The sequence below is a fragment of the Hakea prostrata genome, chromosome 9 (genome assembly GCF_041222555.1).
Source record: "Hakea prostrata isolate BN-2017 chromosome 9, UWA_Hpros_2, whole genome shotgun sequence".
Taxonomy (NCBI): domain Eukaryota; kingdom Viridiplantae; phylum Streptophyta; class Magnoliopsida; order Proteales; family Proteaceae; genus Hakea; species Hakea prostrata.
The window spans coordinates 19,280,781-19,298,662 of record NC_142608.1 but is presented as its reverse complement, the minus strand read 5'-3'; the positions used below and the strand labels follow the sequence as shown (position 1 = coordinate 19,298,662).

Here is a 17,882-nt window from a genome sequence, read left to right as displayed (position 1 = left end):
GAATTCTTAGCTGTTTAGAGAATTTTCTCAGAAGAAAATACAAGATGCCCTATTACAAATCGGGGGTTTAAAAGCTCCCAGTATTGACGGTATTCCAGCTAGATTTTATCATAAAAAAACTGGGACTCAGTAGGGGATAACCTAGTTAGAACAGTTCTATCCTGTTTTCCATAGGTGGAGGATCAAGGTTAAGTTCAAAATCCCTGTTTCGAGGGCCCTAACTGGTTTCGGTCTCTGCCAACGTGGAGATCACTCCATTGTGATGGTTTTGGTCAAAGATAGCTTAGGTGTTTATGGTGTTTGAGTAAATGAGGGAAATGGACAAGTACTTATGTTTGTTGTCGCATGGTTGAGAGTGTAGGTAAACTCCGATCACTTCACTGCAGTGGCCATCTTGCAGTAGAAGCACCACCGTCCATGGTTCATGGTTAATTTGATGTGGAATATTTGGGATATGGGGATGTTTGTATGTCAGGTGTGTTCTTCACAACCATTTGAGGGAAGCAAATTCGAGTGACAGTTAACTTGCTGGGTTCAAAGTGATGTTGTGGAAGGATTTGTAATTTTAATTATAAAGCTTTTTTTTTATTATATTGTGTTAACAATTTACATTTTCTTGGACATTTATACACCGATACTGTGAGTGTGGGTCTCACATTCATGTGAGTATGGGTGTTCGGCTGTCTGGGCAGCCTGGATGAGGTTGATCTAGACTCACAAAGCTGAACACAATACCCGTTGTTACATAATCTACTCTTACAAAACTAAAAAAGTAAACCATCATCAACATACTTTAGACGAGTTACAGAGCTCCAACTGTAATAGGTTCTACTATTAAGGACAACACATGGTCCTTGCTTTTGCTACTTTCGGTACCGAGTCCATCTCCATATTCATAAACAAAGAGTGACGTGCGGGCAAAATTTAGACAAAATTGGACAAATTGTCCAGAGAAAGAAGACCTGGTTATAGATTTATTCACCAGCTTCCACATCTCAATGATCTTGTCTCTAATGTGTTCACGGGCTGCTTTCTCAGGAACTCTATGTTCTTGCATGTTCTTGCATAGTTGCATGTGACAATGGATTGAGGATGAAACATCTCCTCACTGTAGTTCAGCCTACATCGGACCCAAAAGGAACATTTTTAGGCTCTGTGATTTATCAACAATGAGGAGAAATATAGGGAAGACTTATTTACATACCGATGAAGTGGCAAGATCATTGGAAAGCCTACAAATCATGGAAGGACCAAATATTATACTTGGGTTGCTCTCCAAATGTTGGAGTACCTCCTGATTGATCTCTTGTCTTGTAGCGAAAAATGTGTGGACGAGAAATACCATCGCAGATGATGAAACCCATCCATTTTTCAAATACTCCTCAGTGGAAGGGATTGTTCTACTTTGGCACCACTTGGCCTCCACCAACATTGCCTTAATGAAATACACCCACTGAGCCCAAACAGGTCAAGAAAAAAAAGAAATTTTCCACAAAAAACCGGAAATTTTAGTAAATTAACTTCAAGTATTATGTGCAAAAGATGATATTTTGGGATTAAAGACATTCTACCGTTTTCCTCAAGTATGGTAAGATATCCAAGTCCTGTTCTTTGAGAATGTCATATGCCATTTCATTAGTGGTGTTGAAGAGGGCTAAGAAAACAATCTTCATGTAATCTGGAAGTTCATTCACTGCTGTCATTTCCCATCTGAAACAAAAACAGCCAGTTTCAGTTAATTAATTATAACCTCTTTTCTTAACGAGTACCCAAAAAAACACAATCATATGAGTAATATTAAAAAAAATAATAATAATAACCTCTCAACTGCACTAGGGAAAAGCTCAAGTTCTTCAATCGAACCATATATATCATAAATGTCATCTACTATTAAAACAAAATTCATCACTTTCGTAAGCCACATTCTACAACGCTCATATTGGGGCTCATAGGTAATGCCAATACTAAAACAAGAAACTCTCCACAAGTCGGCCCCTTGCAAATTTCAATTTTGTCGTTAAACCAAGATTTTGCCACCACCTAGCAAAGCGAGTGATTCAATTAGAACAAGTCATAGTGGATTGAGAAATACACTCATCATGTTGCCATGTCTTAGTCATACCTTGATGCATTTCGAAGATCTCTCTGATGTACTGCTTGCACCCTGTTGAAGTCCAGCTTGGCCAATTCAAGAATTATAGGATTCATGTCCTGTTGTTGCTGGTATACATCAATAAACCACCTTGTCTCTGCCCTAGGCATCCTCCAGTGCAGAGGAACTTCCAAAGAATGTTTAACTTGAGCCTTTAGATTTGAGTCTTTATAATCCTTCATCTTCTCTTCAAGATTTCTTTTAGTGAAGTCTCTGGCTTCATCCAAGATGCTTTCATCTTCAGTACCAAGGTATGAAGCCTCATACAAGCTCAACATTCCCGCACTGTCATCGGAGAGGTACTCATGGAACTTTCCTTTTCCATCCATAAATCTACTAAACACATCTGCAATCATAGAAGTCTTGTTATGTTTTCAAGAACACACACAAAACCAACCTTTAACCACTACTATGGGGTACCTTGGGAGACCAGATATCCATGTTGCCTAAGAAGCCTGAAATGAAGAGCAGTTGAATATAAATTATCCTTGATCAACTTTTCTATCTTTCTGTTACCGTATGTGGCTCGTAAGATTGGGTCTATCTCTTTATAGAAGAGGTGTCCCAAGCCCAACCTTTGCAAATCATCGATCAGTTTGAGCTGAGCCAACGGTTCCACCTCTTTGTTTAGCATAACCTTGACATCTTCTGTAAGTTCTTCAGTTCTTGGTCTGAATGTGCCATCCTACATATATAGTCAAGAAAACCAATATGAAGAAACTACAGAAAGAAAAATGAAAAATGAAAAAAAGCACTGCAACTAAATATATATATATATATAGTTAATTACCTCATAGTCACTATGTAAGGACTCGAGGAAATCATAGTCCCAAATGGTAGGTTGGTAGACAACTGATGGCTTACTATCTTCCGCTTGGGGTTGAATGGTAGCATTAGAAATAGGTCTGATTTGTGATTTCAATCGTAGATTGCATGAATCTCGTAGTATAGTATATCTCGTAGGGAACTCTAGAAAATAGAAGGGAGGGTTCAAAGCATGAAGTTTAAGGGCCATTTCTTTCTCGTTCTTTTTTCGGTGTAAATGCTTGCCAATTTTATATACTTCTTTGTGATAGCCATACAACCATAGATTTTTAGATTTTTTTTTCCCGAAGACGTCACGAAACGGTACTAACATTCAAGCTAGAACGCCTGTAAAGAAACTTCCAGAAACTGAGTCTGCGTTTGGTAACGTTTCTGTTCTGAGAAACCAGTTCTTATGCAAAACCGTTTTTTAATGTTTCTGTGCTAAAAGACCGCTCTTTGCTTGAAATTGGGCATTTGATAAATCCGTTCTGAAAATATTTTTAAAACACTAATAAAATATGTTAGTGTTTTTTTCTTTTTCTCTTTTTTTCTTTTTTTGGTTGAAAATAAGTTGGTGCTTGATAAACTTGTTTTAAGGCTTCAATTTAAACCAATTTTATCACTTCCGTTTCTGTTCTTTGGTAAAAACATCTTTTTTATGTTCTGTAAAAAGCGTTCTTTAGAACACTTTTCTGACTGGTCAGTTCTTTAAGAACCGAAGAACGAACCGTTTTGTCAAACGCCTCTAACCCGTTCTTCCGTTCCTTTCCATTCCCAAAGAACAGAAAAACGCCAGAAACGTTTTTTAAGAACGTTATCAAAAGCGCCCTCAAGTAGACAAATACAGTGAGTGCACTAGTTAGGCTTGAATGATGATTATTAACTTAACGAACACCATCAACGAAGATGGTGGCTCATTTTTCCTGGCGGGGCAGCTTTGGGCTTACAACTTACAAGTGGGGGAAAAAAATTTAAAATTTAATAAGTATTGTTGATACAATCTCGCTCGTCCTTCCCTGTCATGAACCTGCAAGATACAAGCTCGACCTTGGGGGGTCGAGGTACGTCTCCGACGAACAAGTGAGTACCAATAACATGATCTCAACTACTCAATGGAGAACTCAAGTAATTGATCACACAAAGTATGAATACCTACCTCATAGTGTTTACCTGAGGTGTTTATATAGAGTATGGTGATGGAGTTATATTCGGAATATGACTCTAATGAGAGTTGCCATAGGAGAGTAACTCTTTGGAAGAGTTCTTTTACCTAACTGGAACTCCTCTGTGGTTGTTGGTTGGTAGGACTCTACCCTTGTGAGGTTTCTCATCTTGTTAGGTGGATGCTGTTTATCACTCTGGTCGGTCCTACCATGATCCGCCTGGTCGAACTTTACTAAGTATCAAACCTGGTCGGATCGTGCAACTGCTGGTTCAGACCGGGAGATATAGAATGACCATTTTAGTCATTAATAAGTATGACCCATCACCTGAACCTTTTTGCCCCTCTTTTTTTTTTTTTTATTAGGGAGCCCCCCCCCCCCCCTTTTTAGGGGGAGAACCCCAACTCATCGATGAAAGGCACCTTCAACTGTGGTCGAAAGTCATAGAAGAGTACTCTGTACTCTCCATTATAGGGGAGAGAATCCTAAACCATGAATGAATGAAAAAGACAAATTCAATTAAGAAGAGGAGGTTCACACACGTACATCTTAACCTACGATGTCTTGGTAAACAATTTTGCTGAGGTCCTAGTTGAGCCTCTATGTTGGCATAGTGCACCTACCTTGTGAACTTTCATTTTCTTAAAGCAAAATATCGGATGGGGAATTCATTTCTAACCACACAAATGGAGAATAGAAATTACATCGTTTTAGCCTTTTAGGCATGCAAAGTTAAGGATGACAGCTCTTACCAAAAAAAAAAGTTAAGGATGACAGATTTCTTCATTTCACATCGATATAAAGCTGGAAAACATTAAGTAAACCTAATCTGCTCAGACAATGGAACCCATAATAAACTAACACCATAATAAACCTAATCTTGTCAAACGATAGAAACCACATACGAAGAAGACATGCCAATAGCCTAAGATTTGAGTTATCTTCCAAAGGCTTGAAATATGTGATTACTGACAATGACGAAGAAATCTCTTGCATCCCTTAACCTTTTGTTTTCATGGTTCACGTAGTGTCAAAACACCAACTGGTCCTTTGTTTTTTTTTTTTTTTTTTTTTCTTCCCCCGATGAAAGCAACTTATTGTCGAAATATTGTTTGGGCCCCTGATCTCCGTTTGTTCAAAGCTGGTTAGAGGATCGTGCGTGATGCACCTTGGCTAAGTTGACCAAAGCGCTTGTCAGTTTTTACCCAGTACTTAGGCCTATTGCTGCAAGGGATATAGATCCTAATCAAATTTGCAGTTTGAGGAGTTATTCTTGCAGATTGGGTAAGGTAATTAGGGAGTGCAAAATTGGAGGAAGTGTAAGTAGTATAAATCCAGTCCCTTGTATTATTTGGAACACACATGTTAACAACACAACACTATCTTCTTCACTGCAAATGTAGGTTACCCTTCAGCCACGGTCAAATTGGAGCTTTTCTAGTTTAGATTCAATAAAAGGAGTTTCAATCTTCTGTCACAAGATCTTACGAGTTTCAAAGTTATTTCAAGAGACATGTTAGTTTCAATCTTCTCTAAAAAGATTACACAAGTTTGTTTGAGTCTTTTTTTTAACAAAATTAAGTATAAGCCCCTCATAACTCAGGGCAAGGAGAGAATCCAGAATACCACCTTAGCAGTTTCAAAATTTGTGTCAAGGCACCATTTGTTAGCTGAATTTGAAGTGGAGTGGGTAATAAAGGGGAGGGAAAAAGTAGAATTTTATATGAAATCTCAAAGTGTGGTTTGTTTGGTTCAATTGGGTGGAAAAGTGATCAAACAAACTTCCTTAAATTAAGAAAAATTTATTTGCTATGTGCTATATTACTTTTCCCACCTCATTCAGTTTGAAAGTCCTATTAAATAGGTGATATTTTGTGGAAAAGTTTGGGATATAACAAAAGTAAGACCCACCATCAAAAAATTTTCTACAAAATCATTTTTTTTTCCTTTTCCTATTTCATCACCCTACTACATAAGGATTCCACATGTTTCTTTTTTTTTTTTTTTTTTTTGGAGAAAAGGAAACTTTATATTAATATAAATAAATAGAACACAAACAATAATACAAGATTAGGTTCTAAAGAACCTACGACCCTGTCACTCTTCTACAACATATTGAGAGAGCTGAGCAGGCAAAGAGAGAGGATCCAACAAAATTTCTTGGTCCGACGTTGCCAATCCGGCTAAAAAATCTGCGCAACTATTAGTCTCCCTAACACCATGCACCAAAATATACTCCTGAAACAAATATCTCAAGTGATGAATATCCTCAATAATGTGTTAGTATTCCCTAATGTGGGCGGTAAGTACCCAGTAAAGTCCTAATTGCCACTTGGTCTCTGAATGCACCAAAACCTTATTGCAGCCGTATTGCTGCACAAATTGCAAGCTACACCGAAGTGCAAGCATCTCAGCATGAAAAACACCCACATTAGCACAGCCACCAGAACAAGCAAAAATAACATCACCTCTACAATTTCGAGCCATAGCACCATACCCTCCAATATGTCCCCGGAGAGAACCATCACAGTTGATCAGGATCCAACCCCATGGCGGTGGTAACCAATAATGAACAGAACTCTTAACTTGGGCAAAAGAAACCGAAATACCCCAACTAGAGAAGAATTGTCTCTGTCTCTGGCAATCCTCCACCACTAGCTTTGCAAATTGAAACCGTAATCGAGTCATCTTAGCCACTAAGTAAAAGATGTCAAGGTCACTCCGAGGGCCCTTCTGAAAGTTACGATTATTCCTTTCCTGCCATAAAAAGTAAATCATGGTAACAAAGCTCAATCGTCTCACATCATTCAAGCTATCGGATCCCCTGAAATGCTCAATGCACCATTGTAAGGCGTCTGCTCATTGGAGAGGACCAGGATCCTTAAGCCCATGAAGGATCATGAGACGGCTCCAAACACCAAACGAGAAAGGACAGGAGAAAAAGATATGAGCATGCGATTCTTCTATCGATTGGCATAATGAGCAAGTTGGATCAATATTCTTACCCCATGAGATTAATCGGTCCTTGGTAGGAAGGCGCTCAAGGCAGGCTAGCCAAGCAACAAAAGCAAACCGTTTTGGGTTTTTAGATGACCAAATCACATTATATCAACCCACTTCTTCACTTGCTTGACGAAGCATACTATAAGCCGAACTAATAGTGAAATCACCTGAAGAACTGGCTGTCCACACTGGCTTGTCCCCCTCCAAACGACGAAATATGGGAGTCTTAGAACTTTCAGGCCACTTTTCACAAATCACAGGATCATTTACCTCTCCATTCCACATTTCATGATCACCTATCAAGTCTGAAACGCGAGAATGAGGCTCCCTGCCAACCGCAGTAGACACCAACAACCCAGGGCTATTAAGTGGACCCGATTCCAACCATGGATCAAACCAAGTTGATATGGTGGATCCGTCATGCACTAAGTATTGAATCTTATGAATAATCAGTGATCTAACCTTCAATATGGCCCGAAGAGAGAAAGAACATCGACTCGGCAGAGGAAGGGACCAAATAGTGTTCTTCTTCAACCATCTATGTCGAACAAAGGTTTGCCACAGAGATGACGAATTCATGCATATGAGCCAAATTTGCTTCGCCAAGGCTACCAAATTCCAATTGGAAATATCCTTGATGCCCAAGCCACCTTCCTTAAAAGGTTTGCAGATCTTTTGCCAAGAAACATTAATTGACCCACTTTCTCTAGCACCCCACCATAAGAAGCGAGCCATGGATCGTTCCAAGGATTGCACCACCGTCTGAGGTAACTTAAAACACTGCACCCAATACCCAATAATGCCGTAAAGGACATATTTAATCAACGTCAACCGCCCCGCATAAGATAAAGATTTTGCCCTCCATGCATTTAGCCTACCCTCCACCTTGGCAATAAGAGATGCAAAGTCCGCTGGAGTAGGATGCTTCAAAGTAAGAGGAATACCAAGATAACGAACAGGCAAGACACCAATTGGGAACCTGAGTGATTGTTGAAAGACTTCCTGAATCAGTTGGGGAGTATTGGAGAAATAGATTGTTGATTTATCCCTATTCACTGAAAGACTCGATTTTGCTGAGAAGTCGCTCAAGACCCTGGCAAGACATGCCATATTTGCAACTGAGGATCTACCAAATATAAATAAATCATCAGCAAAGCATATAGTAGTAATTTTCGGCTTCTCACAAAACTGATGATACTTGAATTCACCCGAGCAGGCAGCTACAGATAGAGAGTCAGTAAACACTTGAAGCACCAAATTAAACAAAGTTGGGGAAAGAGGGCATCCTTGCCGAAGACCCCTGTTCACTATAAAGCAGGGGGATTGAGCACCATTTAAAAACACCACATATTGAGGATTTGTTACCAACTGAACCACCCAATTTATGAAAATAGGAGGAAATTGCATACGAAGAAGCAATGTGAAAAGAAAACTCCATTGCACAGAGTCATAAGCCTTTCGGAAATCCACCTTTGCAGCGAAACGAGGCATGCCCGAATGAAGGTGATATCCATGTAGTGACTCCAGCATGCACGCCACCGAACAATTAAGTAATTTTTGGCCGAAAGAAAACTTTCAATTAAACAAGTATAAATCAAAGAAAAGATTTCTAGCAACACTAAAACATAATTAAAGTGCTAATAATTGTTGTTTTCTTCAATAGTAAATCAAACAATTCATGGCAATAGCCCATAATTGTAGATTTCTTACTTATATCTGCTCACAACTGTAAATTCCATCTGTAGTTGCAAACAGAAAATTGAAGATAAAGGATAATTTTTTGCCACAAGTATTTAAATGTATAAATTTTCATAGTATGTGAGTCACTACAGATTTTTAGTTACCACTTACCGGATGTTTATAACTGTAAATAGTCTATGTTGAACTATTGTAGGGGTGTCAATGGTTTGAGCTAGGCCTAATGGTTACAGGTTGAAAAACACTCAGCTCAAACACAGCCCATTAAGAAAATAACGGTTTCAGGCCGGTGCAATTTGGGTTCGGGCTGAGTTACTGTTTGGACTAACGGTTTAGAATTGGGTTTACTAATGGTTTGGGTTCAGGTTTATTAACGATATGTTTTGAGTACCTTGTTGATGTGTGGAATTTATCAAGAGCATGTGAACACATATAAGCATTAAGTTCTCTCCAAGTCTCTTGTGTTGAGTGTTAAAAAAAAAACAAAATTCTACAAAGAAGTACAAATTATAGAACTAATATACAAAAGAAAGTTGGCATCTTAATGAATTTTTATGGGTTGTCCCTACTTATTCTCCTCCCTCTTCTTGACACTTGTAAAAATGGATCAAAATAAAGCATTAAAAGATTTTCAAATGATAATACACTTGCTAAATATTTACTAAGTCCATCTTCCAAATGGCGAAGGCTTTGACAGGCTTGTTGTTTGCATATTCTAAAGCAAAACAATAAAGGAAAACAAATGGATACTTGGGGGTTTTTTCTGTTTTTTACATTTAAATTAAATTTAGGGTAATTTTCATTTGGACCCCCTGAGGTTTGATCTCTGTCATTTTTAGTCCAAAGAAATTGATACTTTGCATCTGCCTCCCCTGAGGTAGCCAATAAAGTTAATTAAAGACAAATTGTGATTTTTATGACCAAAATACCCTTGTATCTATTATACCGTAAGATTGCATCATATCTTCACAATTAAATCCAAAACGGTGAGAATTAAAAAAAGTATTTATATCTTATAAATTTATCAATTATTAAATCTTTGAATATAAAAATATTTTAAAATTTACATTTTAACGATTTAAACTTTCTTAAATTTTCTTCCCAATCGTTACGTCTTCTTCATCTTCTTCATCTTCTTCATCTCTGTTTCTGCCATGGCCAACAGATCTTTAAACCCTAAATGGGGGGAAAGAAAAAAACTCTACGAAAACCAATACACCAACAGAAACCCTAGGTCTAATCGGATTTGCACATTGGCTCACATCGGCTCACCAATTCGAAGGTGGATGAAGGGAATTGCAATTGGCCCACGAACGAGTCACTGGAGAACCCACTCGTCTCCTTTGGAATGCTTTATCTTTCTGTGGAGAAATATCATAAAAGGAAAATGGGATTGCCCAGATTGACAGTTAATGATGTTAGGTCGTTTCCTTCTTTACTTTGTTTATAAAACACTTTCATCTATTTGTGAATCTTGATATCAATGGGATTCAAAGTAGAAGAAATAGTTGTAGGTATGGTTAATTTGCGATCAATGCTTACTCTGCGCCTAAATGTCTCCACAGTTCGGGTGGAACGATTCTTCACGAAGTTCATTGAGAAAGAGGTGAGCCGATGTGCAAATCCGATTAGACATAGGGTTTCTGTTGGTGTATTGGTTTTCGTAGAGTTTTTTTCTTTCCCCCATTTAGGGTTTAAAGATCTGTTGGCCATGGCAGAAACAGAGATGAAGAAGATGAAGAAGATGAAGAAGACGTAACGATTGGGAAGAAAATTTAAGAAAGTTTAAATCGTTAAAATGTAAAATTTAAAATATTTTTATATTCAAAGATTTAATAATTGATAAATTTATAAGATATAAATACTTTTTTTAATTCTCACTGTTGGATTTAATTGTGAAGATATGATGCAATCTTACGGTATAATAGATACAAGGGTATTTTGGTCATAAAAATCACAATTTGTCTTTAATTAACTTTATTGGATACCTCAGGGGAGGCAGATGCAAAGTATCCATTTCTTTGGACTAAAAATGACAAAGATCAAACCTCAGGGGGTCCAGATGAAAATTTATAACGGGTTTAATGGGTTGGTTCAAGTTCGGGCTAGTTTCGAGCCAAATAGTTTGGGCTAGCGGGCCACACACGAGTAGGCCCGGCCAAACCTGAACCACTGCAGACTAAGGTTGTTTAGCCTAAACACAGCCCGTTAAGCTTTGGTTTGGGGCGGTTTGGGCTATAATGGGCCGATTTGGTCCGATTTTAACGGTTTGAGTTAGGTTTTGACACCCTTAAACTATTGCATCGTAATTTTTTTATATAACAAATTTATTGTTGCCAAATTTTAGGTATAAATTATTCAGAGTAAATCTATGGTAGGATCTTAGTTTAATTTGGATATTCTTTTGAAGAATATATCCTTCTTTGGTATCTGAGGTTCATCCAAGCCAGCTTGCATGTACCTCGATTACATCCTCAGGGGGGAGCTTTGTCATTCGCAAGGGTCGAACCATGACCTCTCCACTGAGAAGTATGGATCTTACCACTCTACCAACCCTACATTGACAAGAATATCTCATTCTTTCCTAGATCATTACTCACAAAAGTTTTATGTGTGAATGGGATAAATAGCATCTATTTAATATGAAATTTATATTATATAAAATTGGAACTAAAATGGGAGGTAGGTTTAATATGAAAGTATTTTACTAGGGGTATTTATGTAATTTTGTGTCATACAATAAAAAAATCCAATTTGCATATGGGTTTACGGATTTTAGGTGTAGAGTTTATGATAAAATCGTAATACCAATTTCATAGCAGCAAATTATTAATTCATTGAGAAAAATCTATGGCCATAAACATTTTATTCTGAACATATACAAGTCTAAATTGTAATTGCGAAATTATATATATATATATATACGACACGCTATAACTATGAAGGTATTAATGATTGTTATGAAACTTAGAATTTCTGATTACTAAACTATTTTACATCATTAGCAAGGACTCTATACATCAACCCTTAGCCACCAATCACAAAGCTAACACAAGCAAGGATTCTATAAGACCAACCCTAGCCGTCACTTGCTTTGCTAAGGACTCTAAGAAGAGGCAAACTGATAAATGTCCAATTGAGACACAACTTCATCACTTGAGCTGCACCAACCCTTATGACAAGAATCAACTCCACCACCTATTCTGATAGGGTTCTTATGCTAAGAGTCCTAGTAACCTTGGAATAATATTGGACTCGCGAGCCTCTACCATTTATTTATAAATAACTCCATTCGGAATGGCTGAATGAAAAGGAGCCATTCAATCTGTGATGGAGGTTGATTTCTCCATTGGATCTGTGTGGATGCATGTTAAGCTCTTTCTCAGCTGAACCATGTTTAAACTCTCTCTCTCTCTCTCTCTCTCTCTCTCTCTCTCTCCACAGATAATAATTAGAGTTTTGTGTGTGTGGGTTGTTTTAGTGTACCATGAACTAATGTTGAGTCCCTTAATGCAATATTTACATATGAGTCTCAAGTAGGGTTACAACAGGGTCAGGTTGGGCCGGCTTTTGCAATCCCAAGCTCAGCCCTATACATTCTAATTTAAGTTCATTCCCACCCTGAACCTAATTCAGGTCCAAGGATTACTGTCCCTAACCCTAAGCCCTACAGGGCCAAGCCAAGCTCATTCGCCCTAATTGGCCCTATCTTTGGCCTTGATTGGCCCTGTCTTTGTCCCCTGGCCTTAATTGGCCCTATCCTTTTCTATGTTCTTAATTTATTGAGATCAAACATCATGGACAAAATTAGGGCAAGGATTAGGGCTAGGGTCATGCGAGAAATTAAGAACAGGTAGGAACAGGCCTGACGAACCAAAGAGTAACCCCAGACCCGCCCTTGGCCCTAGTCAAGGCCAGAATATTTTGGCCCTAACCAGTCATCAAGGCCAAAATCTTGAGCCCAAGCCCTGTTCGGGTTCAGGGCGGGCTTACAACGGGTCAGGGCCGTCAGGGCCAAACATGCACCCCTAGTCCCAAGCAGATTAACACCGTTAGCTGCTGTTAAGTTTATTCAATTTTCAAACGTGAAGGGACCAAAATGCTCCTCAGGTTATTTAATCATTGCGTTAATATAGGATTTAAAAAAAAAAGATAATTGGTCATTTAAGCATTAATTATATAGTTAAATATATATCATACATTCATACTATCATACTATTATATAAAAGCTGGAAAATGCTATTCCTCTAGAGGCAGGTTAGGTTCCTTACTTGCAAAGTGCTGGAGGCCGTTATAATTGTTATCCTTCTTTTAACCCATTTCAAAATAGGTGGCAGACCCCCTAAACGTCCCTGAAAGAGACCCTTTGTGTCACACCCCACCCAGCTGGATCCGGTCATACCCGAATAGCCATGGGGGTGATATACCACAAGACCTAAGTTCAATGATAATTCCATACAACATGTGATATAATAAAATCAAACTGACAAAAATAAATCAAGTTTCTCATATAAAGTTATCAAATCTGAAATAATGATTACAATCATTCATTACTTCAAATCAAAAGGTATCAGAGTTTTGAAAAGAAAATAGGATAGTTTTATTGCAGCGAGAAAAATAAACTAAATTAATTCTCTAATGGAATCCAATCCCATAAGGACAGTCTTAACACAGACATGAAGCTCCATGCACATCCACTTCTTCTTTGGTCACTCTTTCAAGAAGGCATGTCTGCAACGAATCCTCCATTTGGAAGAAGTCATGATAACCTGTAGTATAATCTAATAAAAAAAGACATATGAAAAGGAATGAGTTCAACAAAACTCAGTGAGGTCAACTCAACATCATATCATGCATTCATTAACAAGATTTTCACACCACACATATAACATGAATATCGATAATGTAATTAATGACAATAATATGATATATGAATGATTATGATATTATGCTCCTAACTCTATCATGAAGTCTCTATGATAGAAACGCATTAAGTCATACACTAGTCTTCTTTGGGCGGTCTTAGTCACTCTTCCCTCACGGCACTCAAGCAAGTTTGTTGGGTTCTCCACGGTTGTTGGGTAAAGTACTACCAAGCCATGGATGGGGATTAGGTCACCACTCTCTTTTATCACCATTGGTATATGATCTGGCGCATGTCAAGGATAATCCTAGGCCCAATACAAAGTCATATGGTCTCGTTGGTCCGGATACTTCCCCTATGGCACCAACCAACTCGGTTCAGTATCTTTTTCTACCTATGAATGGAATCTTCAACGGCAGGCATCTGTTGAATCCCATTCCTTAACCCAGCAATCATCCACATATAATGGACATGATGCTCTCCATGTCCTCTCACGGGTTGGTTACCAGTCTTGAGTGCCCAAGAACCCTTATCTATTATATGCAACCCTACCTCTCTATGATGATAGTGGGTCTATTTGGCACACAGGACCTAGCCACTAACATTACGGATTAACCGGTTTCAATACCCCTGCCGAAAGGGTAGTAGTACTCATGAGGTCACCTAATCAAACATTTCTAGACATGCTCTAGGTATGTCAATCGGTAATCAGGAAAAGTGCCAAGGGCACCATAGGAATGTGTCCCATACCACATCTACTAGTGTCCAATGACGGAAATGCCAAAAGGGCTTTCCCCATTCCCAAATCACATAAGGTCACAAGGGCAATGGGTGAACCCACAACCCTAGTAAGCAACATAAAATAAAAGCAGTAATTTAATTCAACATCACCATATATTTTCATATTAATAATTTAAGATTTAAAAATAAAAGAAAAACTCAATCCATTCAATCTCATCCATCTCATACATTCTCATATTACCATTCAAAAGATATTGAAAACTAGAAGATATAGTCACAAGATAATACAAAAGCAAATCAACATATCAATAATAAAATTTAACTAACATCATTATACATGTAATATAAGGTTAACTATATTCCTCACCTTTCATTTTGATCCTTTCTCCAAAGTCCCAAAATCCACTCCCACAAGTTAGTGACTAAAGATATATAAACCTATTCATGCAAGAGAAATAATAATCACAAATTAAAGTCTATTTGGGTTTCAAAGGATATCCCAAAATCTCACATGAAAACAGAATCCTGACTACTAGTTTAAAAAGGTAGTTCTCAACCTCATTAGTGATTGGTCTCTAATTCGCCACCAATTCGAAGTCTAATTGAAACGAAACTTTGGGAAAGTCTAATTGGCAGTAAAAGTATCCTATGTGTAAATTCAATTTGATCCAATTTAATCTAGATCAAAAAGCCCCAAATTGGCTCTCCTAAATCACTCGTGGGTGATCTGGAGAGTCAAAATGCAAAATCCTTTGCAAGGGGACAAACCATTACTCTCATACTCAAGGGAAACATTAATACAAGAAAAGATGAGCATCCAAGATACCAAACACTCTTCCTCTTCAAGATCTCACAAAAGAATAGAAGAGAATATACTCACAAAATTGTGTCTAAAAGAAGTATTAAAGAAAACTAACATTTCCTAATGTTTTTGCGAAGTTTCGAATCACAAAACACTTTCGAAAGGATGGGAACCACTCTTCTCCTTGTTTTCTCCTCTTCCCGCAGCCTCAACCTCGTTCTAGCATAAAGAAATGCGGTTACGGGTGAGTTAAACATAAAATAAGGCTTAAAAACCTAGAATTCCGTTTTTGCCCCTAAACAGAAAATGCAATGGGGGGTTAGTTCACCCAACCGGCCCAACCGACCGGTCCATTTTGGACTCCCAAACGGACTCCGAATTCAATGATTTTTGACTTGTTGGAAAGGTCTTTCGATGATCTTAGATTTGATACCTTATTAGTGTCAGTCGGATTCTCCATCATCAGTCTACGACGTTCCAAAATCACCCTTTTACACCATCGTAATTAATCTTCTCTCTTCACTTAAACTTTAGGAGAGTTGTTGAGTCATCACAAGGGTCATCCACCAACATTGGTTCTATTTCCAATCCTTCGGGCTTTACTTGAGTGGCCCATAGTTGTTGCCGACTAAAGGCCCGGGTTCTCGGTCTTGAAACCATGGGTTAAAGGGGTAGAAATCCGGGAGATTTCACACTTTTTCACCAAATGGGGACCAAAGAGGAGTCCCAGTTGAGGGCCCAGGAGATTGTCCTGAGTTTAGGCCTCCACAGGGGTAGTAGGCTGGTCCTATTGACCGAGAAGGAGTTACTTGGTTAAGACAAGATCAAATCAATCCGACCTACATATGATGAGGGCAGTCTACAAAAAACCACACCTAGAGAATACTATAGCTAGATAGATCTAGGTGAAATTTCAAAGTCTTTGAGTTTACCAAGTTTTCTAGAGAGGACAACATGTCCACGGCCTTCACTTGGTACTATAACCTTCCTGTCAATTCAGTCTTCAGTTTGTAGGACATGGAGGATAAGTTCCATGCCCAATTCTACATGGCAGAACCCCACCAGTTCATATAAGTGACTTAACCCATCTTCAACATGCATCTAATGAAACTGTTGAGAGAATCATCTCGCACTTCAAGGAGCTAAGGTCTAGGTGCACTCTGGCATTGCCAAAATAAGTTTGTAACAATCGCCTTGGATGGTTTGACCCTAGATATAAGAAACAGGTTTGTTGGCTAGGGGTTGCGAACTTGAGATAGTTGTTGTCCCAAGCTATGAGTTACCAATACCTATTAGGAGAGGAGGAACAAAAGAAGGCCTTGTCCATAGGTACTTACTATCAAAGCTAGAGACCCAATGACATGTTAGGGTCTCAAACCTAGAACCCTTTCTACTACGTTGATTGTCAGGACCGTGAAGTTAGCTTAGTCAATTTTGTAAGTGAAGCTTCCTTCACTTGCATATACTTGACTCCCCATATAGACAAAGGAAAGGACACTAAGGCGACCAAGGCTGTAGACCTATGCTATTCCTTTGATACCTCCAAGACAGAATTAATCTTTGATCACCTGTTAAAGTAGGGGTGATTTAAGTTGAGCAAGGGGCATAAGATCCCTCCAGCCTCTAACTTAGAGGGCAAACACTATTGTATTATCGGATCGTATTGTACAGATTGTTTCCACATGATTTTGTGTGAAGGTTTTTTGTACGGAATTAAGTGTTCCTAAGGTTGTTGGGCATTCCAGACTCTGTGGAAGTGACAGATAAAGGAGATTTCGCTCTGATGGTATTGATTTTGTGAGTTTGTATGGAGATCAACGAACAGGTTTTTCAAGTTGTTGACGGGTATGAAGGGCACAAATCAGACGGCGATGAAGAGTTCTAATTTCTCCATAGAACTTTTTAATAGTCATAACAATTTCACCTTATGGCAACAACGGGTGAAAACATCATTATGTGGAAAGGGACTGTTAAGGATCTAAAAAAAATCAGAAAAGCCAAAGGCGATGAATGAAGACGAGTGGCAAGAGTTGAGGGATCTTGCAAATAGTACGATTCAGTTGTATCTAGCTAATAATGTTTTTCGTGAAGTCATCGGAGTGGCAGATCCAGAGGAAGTATGGGCAAAGCTAGAGAGGAGGTACAAGTCCAAGTCGTTGACAAATCGGTTGTTTTTAAAGAAATAGTTATATGGCCTTCAGTTGTTAGAGGGAGCAAATTTTGACAAGCACTTGGATGAGTTCAACAGGATTTTGACGGAATTGTTGGCTCTTGATGAGGAGATCAAGGAGGAAGACAAGGCGTTACTCTTGTTGGCATCATTGTCTCAGTCATTTGATCACATTGTGACCACATTACCTTTTGGTAATGATACTTTGAAACTTGACGATGTTATTACTGGTCTGCTAATGAATGAAACACGACGAAAAAATAGCCGTGATAGGGAGTCAAATGAAAGTAGTGACTTGGTTGTAAGGGGTGGTCATAGTAGAGGAAGATCAAATAGGAGAATAAAGGGGTCTAGCAAGTCAAGGGGTCACTTAAAGTCTGTTGGTCGCAAAGTAACTTGTTACTATTGCAAAGAGGAAGATCATATAAAGAAAGATTGTCCAAGGCGTAAGGAGGATAGGAAAAGGAAGGATGGGGAGAGTG

The 17,882-nt window shown here is 38.5% G+C and overlaps 1 pseudogene; it reads right to left on the bottom strand.

Moving 5' to 3' along the window:
• Nucleotides 1–764: 764 nt before the first annotated feature.
• Nucleotides 765–3,167, bottom strand: LOC149004935 (terpene synthase 10-like; annotated as a pseudogene).
• Nucleotides 3,168–17,882: the final 14,715 nt, after the last annotated feature.